This window comes from Saccopteryx leptura, chromosome 3, assembly GCF_036850995.1.
Source record: "Saccopteryx leptura isolate mSacLep1 chromosome 3, mSacLep1_pri_phased_curated, whole genome shotgun sequence".
NCBI classification, from domain to species: domain Eukaryota; kingdom Metazoa; phylum Chordata; class Mammalia; order Chiroptera; family Emballonuridae; genus Saccopteryx; species Saccopteryx leptura.
In genome coordinates this window covers 25,470,962-25,482,074 of record NC_089505.1, presented here as the reverse complement: position 1 = coordinate 25,482,074, position 11,113 = coordinate 25,470,962, and positions in this window count along the sequence as shown.

Genomic DNA, 11,113 nt, shown 5'->3' with positions numbered 1-11,113 from the left:
AACAGTCTCCAAAAGGTGGGGCCATTAGCTCCGCAGGCATTTAGAACTGGTCTGAACAAAGCACCTGCAAGCTTTGTGTGAGGAATAACACTGTGGACAGGTGCTGAGAGAGCTAGTATTAATATTCTTCTGACTCCCTCTGGCTCACGCCTAACCATGTATAGGCCATTCAGAAATCCTGCTGTTCTTCCCTGCCAATTTGAATACCAATTATCCTTGGCCAGAAAACTGACCTTTAGGTATGGAAGCTTCTTTTCTTGATGGATCCTCAGGTTCTCCACATATCAGCTGACATCCTACTAGTTATAATTTTAAATAAAATATATTAACACTTATTAATGGCAGGCATTTATAGATGCTATCTCATACATCAAGGTCACTATTATCTCCTATTCTACATGAGGCCATGAGGCCCAGATAGCAAGCTGAGGAGTTGGATTTCAAACCCTGTGCTACCTCTTGAGAGGGAGAAAGAGAACATAGGGTTTAGATGAAAATAAACTTGGTGTGTATCTAGCTTAGACTCCATTGTGTCCCAGAGCCTTCAACCAACTTGTCACATAAGTTATTTTATACATGCAAGGAAATGATTTTATTTATTTTATTATTTTTTTATTTTTTGTATTTTTCTGAAGTTGGAAATGGAGAGGCAGTCAGACAGACTCCCGCATGCGCCTGACCGGGATCCACCCGGCACGCCCACCAGGGGGCGATGCTTTGCCCATCTGGGGCGTTGCTCTGTTGCAACCAGAGCCATTCTAGTGCCTGAGGCAGAGGCCATAGAGCCATCCCCTGCGCCAGGGCCAACATTGCTCCAATGGAGCCTTGGCTGTGGGAGGGGAAGAGAGAGACAGAGAGGAAGGAAAGGGGGAAGGGTGGAGAAGCAGATGGGCGCTTCTCCTGTGTGCCCTGGCTGGGAATCGAACCCGGGCCTCCTGCATGCCAGGCCGATGCTCTACCACTGAGCCAACTGGCCAGGGCTTATGCAAGGAAATGATTTTAAAGTTTAGCTCAAGACCCTTGTCTAAGAGCTTGTATGATTCACTCCATCATTGTCCATATGAGATGATCCAGGATGTTGGTTTCTCCTCTTAGCAGAAAATGATACTTTTTTAGTGAACGCAAATGTATTAATCTGTCACTTAAATGTGCACAAAATATAGCCTTAAAATTTTTAATTTTATTTATTTTTTTTCTTTTCTGAAGCTGGAAATGGGGAGAGACAGTCAGACAGACTCCCGCATGCGCCCGACCGGGATCCACCCGGCACGCCCACCAGGGGCGAGGCTCTGCCCACCAGGGGGTGATGCTCTGCCCCTCCGGGGCGTCGCTTTGCTGCGACCAGAGCCACTCTAGCGCCTGGGGCAGAGGCCAAGGAGCCATCCCCAGCACCCGGGCCATCTTTGCTCCAATGGAGCCTTGGCTGCGGGAGGGGAAGAGAGAGACAGAGAGGAAGAAGGGGGGGGGGTGGAGAAGCAAATGGGCGCTTCTCCTATGTGCCCTGGCCGGGAATCGAACCTGGGTCCCCCGCACGCCAGGCCGATGCTCTACCGCTGAGCCAACCGGCCAGGGCCTAGCCTTAAAATTTTTAAAATGTCTCTCATAAATGTAATTTTCTCCTGGTAAGTAAACATTTAATTTTGCCCAGTCAGAATAAACCTAGTCAAATCAAGATTTTAAAAAAATATTACTCCAGAGTACATTCACTTAATTTAGGCTTCCTCTAAATTTCAATTTTGCCCAAGTGTCATCATGGATTATATAACCCCAGAATTTATGATTTTCTCCTTTTTCTGAGAAAGGAAGTAGCAAGCTATAAACTAAAGTGTTACAACAATGGCTAGTCATTTTCAAAGATGTAAGAGTTTCTTATAGGATGTACGCTTGCCGGAAATGTGTATTTTTCAGTTAGGTTGCAAACTTGTACAGCGTGAGCTCCGAGGCAGACCCTGGGTCTCCGCCAGCAGAAACCGTGGTAGATTTGGCAGTGGCTGCTGTAGCCGGGAGGCAAGGTGGGTCTTTGCTACTGGATCAAAAGAGAGACCGGAATAAGCTATGGGCTTTTGGTGCTTCCCTTGTAATTAAAGCTATTAGAGAATCAAAATTTTGTTAGAAGCTTCTACATACCAATCAGAAAGAGAGTACATTTAACATTAGGAATTTGACTGCCCATTGGATCTAAGATTATGCTAAGGTGGACAGTTTTGGAAATATCTAGAGTTCATCCAAAGTGGCCACTTTGATTCCAAATTATTATTAGTGAAATAGTGCCATTTTGTGAGATCAGTGTAAGAATTTAACAATGATATAGGTACTACATTTAGGAAGCAGGTATCTGGCTTGGCGGAAGTGCAAATTTGGATTGAGACTACCTCTGAAGAAATGATCGTGGTCAGTCAAATGCGTTGATTCTATTGCTCACATTTCAAGCCCTAAGCCAGTGGTTGGTCATCTTTGACAACACACTTGATAAACTGGCTCTCAGCAGACAGAATTTGTGGAGATCTATGTCCCAGATAAACTTTCAAGTTAACACAGGAAAGAGGAAAAATAGACATTGTAAGATTTTTGGATGGTGACTAAAAGTAAATTTCATCTAAGGGGGAACACTAACTTGCAAGATTTTTAACAGCTTTATTGAGGTATAATTGCCATATAATAAAATGCACATAATTGAAGTGTAAAAGTTGATGTTCTTATATATGTATACACCCATGAACCAATCCCCAATCAAGATAATGAAAATATCCACCACTTCCAGAAGGTTCCTTATGTCCCTTGGTAATACCACTTCTCTGCTCCTTGCTGTTCTTCAATCGCCCTGAGTCCATAAATAACACCTCTGATGATCACTTCCTATCACTATAGATTAGTTCATATCTTCTAAAATTTTATAAATGGAATATAGTATGTATTCTTTTCTGTCTGATTCTTTTACTCAACACAATTATTTTGAGATTCACCCTTTTTTGTCATGTAAATAGGTCATTTGTTTTTATTTTTGATTTGTATCTCATCATATGGGTATATTACAAGTTCTTTATAGTTTTTTGCTATTATGAATAAACTGCTATGCACATTCATATGTATGTCTTCTAGTGGAAATATTTTGTGTTCCTTTGAGTGAATATCTAGGTGTAGTATCACTGTAGCATATGGTTTAAGAAAATGTCAAGTGGTTTTCCAAAGTGATTGTACCACTTTATATTTTCATTAGCACTATATAGAGTTCTAATTCCTCCATAACTTCATCAGGACTTGTATAGCCAATGTTTTAAAATTTAAACTTTGTTAGATGTGTGGTGGTATCTCCTTGTGGTTTTAATTTGCATTTCCCTAATGGCTAATGATATTAAACATCTTTTGTGCTTATTTTACAATCTGTATATTTTCTTTAATGAAGTGTGTGTTTAATCGTCTTCTGCTCATTTTTAAATTGGGTTGTTATGGCAGTTCTTTATATAATCTGAGCACTAGAGTTTATTCAGATATCTAATTTGCAAATATTTACCTTCCATCTGTGGCTTCTCATTCTCTTAGTGTCTTTCAAGGAGCAGAATTTAACTACTTAAAAAGTATGTTATACTTTTGGAGCTCTATCTCTGAAACTTTTGCCCAACCTAAGATCACAAATGTTGTCCTATATTTTCTTCTAGAAGTTATATAGCTGTAAGATTTACAGTTAGAGCTATGATCACATTTGAGATACTTTTTATATATTTTGAGATATATGGATTGAAGTTCATATTTTTGCATCTCATATCCAATTATTTCAGCATATATATTGAAAAGATATCCCTTGCATCTGTTTTTAAAAGCATTTTTAAAAATATATTTTATGTCTATTTTTGGACTCTGTTCTGTTCCATTAACGTATTTGTTTATCTCTATGCAAACACACACCATTTTGATTATTGTAGCTTTATATTATGTCTTGAAATATGGTTGTGTGAGTCCTCCAACTCTGTGTTTTTAAAAGATTAGTTTGGCTGTTGTAGGTCCTTTGTACTTCCTTTAGACTTTGTATTTGAACTTTAAAATCAACTTGTCAATTTCCATAAAAATGCCTGAACTTTTTGATAGGAATTATATTGCCTTTATAGATCAATTTGAGGAGATTGACATCCTAATACTGAGTCTTCCAAATCAAGGACATGGTATTATCACTTCATGTATGTTTGGAGTCCTAGTATATCTCTCAGCAATATTTTATAATTTTCATTGTATGTCTTTCATGTCTTTTGTTAAACTTATTCTTATTTTACATTTTTGATGCTATTGTAAATGGTATAGCTTTTTAAATTTTCTGTTTTTTGTTGGTATATAGAACCTCAACTGTTTTGTGTGTATTGATCATATATCTGGAAACTTGCTAAACTCAATTATTAATTCTAGTAGCTTTTTAATTGACCCCACAGATATCTACATAGATAATTATGTCATCTGTAAATGGAATTACACATCTTCTTCTCCAATCTGGATATCTTTTAGTTATTTATTTTTGCTTTTGCACTGGCTAGAACCTCCAGTAAAATGGTAGATAAAAGTGGTGAGGATGGATATCCTGGTCCTGTTTTTGGGGGAAAGCACTCATTTTTCATTATTAAAAATGATGTCAGTTATAGGTGTGCTTGGCAAATAGATTTGGTGACAGAATTTGAGAAAAGCGCAGCAAGGAAACCTCATGTTTGGTATTAAAACGTAAGTTTTGCATTTGCTAGAGGAGTCTTCAAAGAAAGAGTCACTGAAACAGGCAGTTAGGGATTGGTGGCAGCCTATTCTGTAATAGCCTCTATGTACCTGTTGCTGGAGAGAACCGACAAAAAAATTTTCAGGTGTGGCTGAGAAAAACGTATTCCCGAGGTATGTCATGGGAGAACTGAGAATGGAAGAATGAGTGTCAACTCAAAATGCCGGAGAATGCATCTCCATGGGATGGTGTTACAATGATGTCCACCATAACTGATGCAATCAACACTCTCGTTTCTAGATTGCACATTCCTGCCACTAACCTCTAAACTCCCTGTTGAAGGCAGGTTATACTAGAAACAACCCCATATTCTTGGCAGCTGAACACACTAAATATTTATGTCTTGTCAGTACAAAGTCTGCTGTGGACTCAGGTGGTTCTCCAAGACCATTGCTGTCTATTTGTTGACTCAGTGGTCAAAGTGTGACCCTGTAACCTATTCCATCTGGAACAGTGGCCTCCTCAGTGTAAGGTCCAGTTAGGGAGAGAGACTGCCTTTGTTTGGGAGTGTTGCATGTCACTCCTGCTCAGAGTTCGGTAGACAGAATTAGTCGCATGGCTGTGCCCAATTACAAGAGGACTGAGAAGTAGAGTCCTCTGTTAGCAGGCAAGGGGAGGAGAACTGAGTGCTGGAGAACACGAGCTACTCTCGTTTTTGCCCAAAGAGCTGTTCCAAGTACTGCCCCTGTCTGACTTAACCCTCAATCTGGTTCCTGGCTTCACTGCAAGAGACTAATCTTTTTGGCTCCAGCTTAAAGCATTGCTTGCTTCATTTACCTCTATTAGACTGCAAACTTGGCATTACTTGTTCTGTCTTGATTCCCCAATCCCTAACACACATAGTACCTAGTATCTAGTTGGTCAGATATTTGTAAATAAATAACTACTTTGGATAGTAACAGAGGCAGCAGAAAATTTCCTCCCTTGATATTGTCTGTAATTTCTGTTTACTGGCTATGGAAACATTCAAAAGTCATAGACAGCCTGATTTCATAAGTAGGTGACAAGAAGCTGGGAGATGTTTACACACCTGTAGGGTATGGGTTATATAGATTGTCAATGATTATTCTAGTTTCTGACATTGAGGTAGTGTCTCATCTCTAGTCAAGGCACATTATTCCTCCAGATAATGTTGCTAATTTTTAGAAAGATAGACTATTTTAAATTTTTCTTTATTTTTTTCTTGACTGTAAATGTCATACACACACATATTATAGAAAAACTGGAAAGTACATCAAATATAAAGAAGTTTTAATAGGTGTTCAAAAAACATTGTATTATCATCTTGACATTTACCGTATTTTTCACTCCCTAAGATGCGCCTGACCATAAGACGCACCTAGAGTTTTAAGAAGAAAAATAAGAAAAAAAATATTCTGAAACAAATGGTGTGTTAATTATTTAATAAAATATACCACAATAATATTTCAACAATGTAAACTCAACAGTAGTATTCACAACCATTAGCACTGTTATTAACAAATGAGAAGAGACTTTAATGTTCAAATACTCTTCTAGTTGTCCAGAACCCCAGGAACTCATCATCATTAGTTTCAGAATTTAAGAGGCTCAGTTTCTCACAATCACTGGTATCACTTTCTTCACTATTTTCATATATGATACCATCTACAGTACCATCTAACGTATAGCAAATGCCACATTTTTTGAATGACCGTACCATGGTTTCATTCTTCACCGCTGCCATGATGTTTTCACCCATCCACAAACTTGAGTGATAGTGAGTCTCTTCATTCATCCAGTTGGTGTCAGATCATGATTACCAGCAGCCATCCATTTGTTCCACTCTTCTTGCATAAAGACTTTAAATGGTTTGTTGATGGAAACATCGAGAGGTTGCAACTGGCTGGTAAAACCCCCAGGAATTACAGCTAGATGAGTCTTCACTTCTTTAAAGTTTTTTGGGGGGGTTCATTAATATGTGCTCTAAATTGGTCAAGCACTAATAGGGCAGATTTTTTTCAGAAGCCCTCTGGGACCCTTAGCCCCTCCCCTATCTGCCAGCCAGCCAGTCAATGAAATGCTATTAGGCTGGCAACAAATGAGATGAGCACTTCACACAGAGCTGCAGCAGCTGCAGTGCAGCAGCCCTCTGCAGTGCGCCTCTCACGTCTGCCAGCAATGATGCCAGATGAATGTGCCCACACAACGTCAGTGGCCCTCCCTCCTGCACTGCATGCAACTGTGGAAACTAGAACCAGGAGGTCACTCAGCAGATGCTGGGGTTCCACACGCCGCCAAGGCGGGTATGATTACGCTCCCACTGGCGCTCATTCTACATATGTTTACAGGCGCAGTGCCCTGTCGGGCTAAAAAAAAAAAGAAAAAGAAAAAGAAAAAAAAAAAGGACATTTACTCTATAAGATGTATGGGCGTTTTCCCCTCCACTTTTGAGGGGGAAAATTGCGTCTTATGGAGCGAAAAATACGGTATTTTCAGACCTTTATCAACACATCTTTACCCAGGTGAAATGGAATAGGAAAGTGGAATTTTATTCTGAATTTCTTTCTTTCTTTCTTTCTTTTTTTTTAATTTTCTGAAGCTGGAAACGGGAGGCAGTCAGACAGACTCCTGCATGCGCCCCACCGGGTTCCTCCCAGCACGCCCACCAGGGGGCGGTGCTCCACCCATCGGGGCATCGCTCTGTCGCGACCAGAGCCACTCTAGCACCTGGGGCAGAGGCCAAGGAGCCATCCCCAGCGCCCGGGCCATCTTTTTGCTCCAATGGAGCCTCAGCTGCGGGAGGGGAAGAGAGAGACAGAGAGGAAGGAGGGGGGGGGGTGGAGAAGCAGATGGGCGCTTCTCCTGTGTGCCCTGGCCGGGAATCGAACCCGGGACTCCTGCACGCCAGGCCGATGCTCTACCATTGAGCCAATGGGCAAGGCCTATTCTGAATTTCTTAATACTTTGTCACAACGTTTCCACTTTTCATTAGTCTGTTAAAGCATCATTTTTAATGACATCATTTTCTTTTCAGGTTTAAACCATAACTTACTGAACCATCCCTTAAAAGTGAACATTTAGATGATTTCCAAGATCCTTTCACTACATTAAATGCTGCAATAAAAATTATAATGCATAAACATTTTTTTATATTTTGGACTACTTTCTTAGGTGAAGTTCGTAGAAGAAAAACTGATAAATTAAAAGGTAGGAGCATTAATACAGTTTTGGGCCACTTTTAAATTAGTCAATAGTTTCAAACAAACACTGAGGAATCATCCAACCTGCTTACTATTTTCTCAGTCAGGAGTAAGGAGTATGAACTCTAGAGGGCTTAAAATACTTAGTCTTCTTATGCAGCAGTCACGGAATATTTAAAAGTAACTTTTTTTTTTTTTTTTTGTATTTTTCCGAAGCTGGAAATGGGGAGAGACAGACTCCCACATGCGCCCCACCGGGATCCACCCGGCACGCCCACCAGGGGGTGATGCTCTGCCCCTCCGGGGCGTCGCTCTGCTGCGACCAGAGCCACTCCAGCGCCCGGGGCAGAGGCCAAGGAGCCATCCCCAGCGGCCGGGCCATCCTTGCTCCAATGGAGCCTCGCTGCGGGAGGGGAAGAGAGAGACAGAGAGGAAGGAGAGGGGGAGGGGTGGAGAAGCAGATGGGCGCCTCTCCTGTGTGCCCTGGCCGGGAATCGAACCCGGGACTTCTGCACGCCAGGCCGACGCTCTACCACTGAGCCAATCGGCCAGGGCCTTAAAAGTAACTTTTATACGACAAGAACTATCTCACTGGGTGGGATAGTAACATGCTCAGCATTACCACACTGCCTTACCAAGCAGGCTCTTAACATTCAGGTGAAATACATCTGAATTCATCTGGAATCCTTCAAGTTACAAACTACTTTAACATTCAGTATTTCTCTGTAATTTTCATATTTGCATTGGCTAAAAACACTTGCTGAAATAGTTCGTTCAGTCAATTTTTCTTTCTTTCATATTGAATAAATATGGCAGAATCATTCACAATATAGGGTCACTAGTCACTGCCAAATTCAACATTCCACTCTCTAATCTATTCAGGACTTAATTTTCCTATCTAATAATTATGACTTTTTTGTTTTAACCCTCTTTGCTTCCTCTTCAATTTTTTCAACACTTGCCGATGGCTTGCTTTGGCAGGGTGGCAGGGCAGGGGGGAATCCACGTTTAACAAAGAAATAGTGTTTTTGTTGCTCAGTGTGAACTTTTGTTGATGAGAAGGGAGCCACAAAACCGGAGCGAGATAGAGTATTGGACAGTCCAGGAGCTCAGCACCAGCTGAGTCACTATGTCAAGTGCCATCCTTAAACATCCACTAATTCAAAAAGATAATCTACTGTAGACGTCAAGGACTTTCAGGGATTATGTGTGAGGGCATAACCATGAACATTAAATCCGTACATTTCAAGGATCCCCTGAGATTCTTTTCAAAACACATACATAAGCGGGACAGTTATAAGTATACCTTTGTCTGGAGGAAGAAGCCAAAACCAGTGAGGATATGACTGTCTTGGCCAATGTCATAAGCAAGGCTGCTTGCCCGAGACTCAAATTCAGGAATAGAACAATTTAGAAACTGAATCTTCATTATAGACATGAGCAGATGGAATGGAGCTGAGTAAGACATTATTCCTGAGAATCAATGAGATGTTATTATAAGTGGAAATAAGAGTAGACAAGAGAATAGGAAATCAAATCATCCTACAGAGTAATCCTTACAAAATAATGACCTCAATTCACTTATGAAGGGAAGAGAAAGTGAACTGACATTTTTGCCATGTGCTGGCTGCACACAGGTGGAGGAAATAGAAAGCTGATTTGAGCTGAAGGTGCATTGCAGGAGCTGGCAGCACAATTTCTTTCCCCATCAGTTTCCACCCCTGCCCCCACCTGCACCCCACAAGGGATCTGCAAAAGCAGACATCTTAAGTGTGCATCTCAGTTAAGAACAGAATGTTATGCTCTACAGCTGAATGGGAAAGGAAGGAGGTTTCTGGTAGAATCTAGTTTTTATCTCCTGGGGGATTGTTTAATTGTAAACAGCATACTAAAGAGGAGTTAAAGATACTTATTATCTAGAATGTAATACACACATTTATCTGTTTAAACCTGGGTATAATTAATTGGGCAAATTTCTTTCTGTTTTTCTAATTCAAGGCTTATATTCAAATACATTGTTTCTGAGTGACATATGCCGTAGTATAAATTCTGCTTGGCTAAGCTTGACTGATTTTTACTGAGTTTTGCTAAAAATATTAATTTTCTTATTACTAACATGAACTATAACTCTCAATTGGCAGTCTTTAGAGACAGAGACCTGTGAATATTCTATGAAAAATCTAAGAAATTTGTAGGGCTGCCATGGATGTAAGAAGATTTCATTTAAATCTCAGCTCTAACATGTAGGACCTCTGGACTCAGTATCTCCATCTGTGAAAGAGGGGTGCAATGATACTTACCTGCTTCCCAGTAAGATGTGAGGATGAAATAAGGTAAAGCTTGGGTTCATGAAACACTGTAGTGATGTAAGGTATTGTCAATGTTGGTACGATCATTACTAACTAGAGGGTAGTCCTCTTTCTCCCTAGATCGCTTGTGAGGTGGAAATGTGGTTGATCCACGTGAGAGATCAGATTCTGGCACATGGCCAAGAACAAACTCCTTCGCCAAGAACCATCCCAACTAAAGCAAAGTTCCTGGTAGAAACTTATAGTTTCATTTTGGTTGCTTATTTTTTTTTTAATTGAATTTATTGGGGTGACATGAGATCGCAAAACCATACAGGTTTCAAGGACACTGTCTATATTTTGATGTGAAAGTTAGGAGATGGTAACATGGGTTAATGAATTAAAAACAGGTGGCAGTGGTCGAGTGGTTTGGCCTCAAGTAAATGTTATGGTGGATCCCAGTTCACATATATATTTCTTCCTATTCATTCATTCATTCATTCATTCAATTCATTTTATAAATCACATTTTTTGTGCCAGATTTGACTTCCTTTTAGTTGTCTTCAATTGAGCACGCTGCTGAGCTGTATGAAGATGACTGCTTAGGTTGTATGTCTCCAATGAGACTGAGTTCCTTAAGGGCAGGGGATACACCTTAGACTTTTATTCTGTCCTTTATTATAATACTTATTAGTGTGCTGGGCAGTTTTAAGAAGCCATTAAGTAGTTATTGAACTTTTCTTAAAGGGCCACATACTATTTTATAGTTTGAAGATTCTTAAAAAGAGTTGCAGGTTGGGTTTCTCGGGAGTGGCCCCTGAGACAGAGATCGGCATGCTGGGAGTTGGTTGCGGAGTGCTGCTGGAAGCAATGCCTGTGGAAGGAAGGGGATGGAAATAAACGGGCCCGAGAAG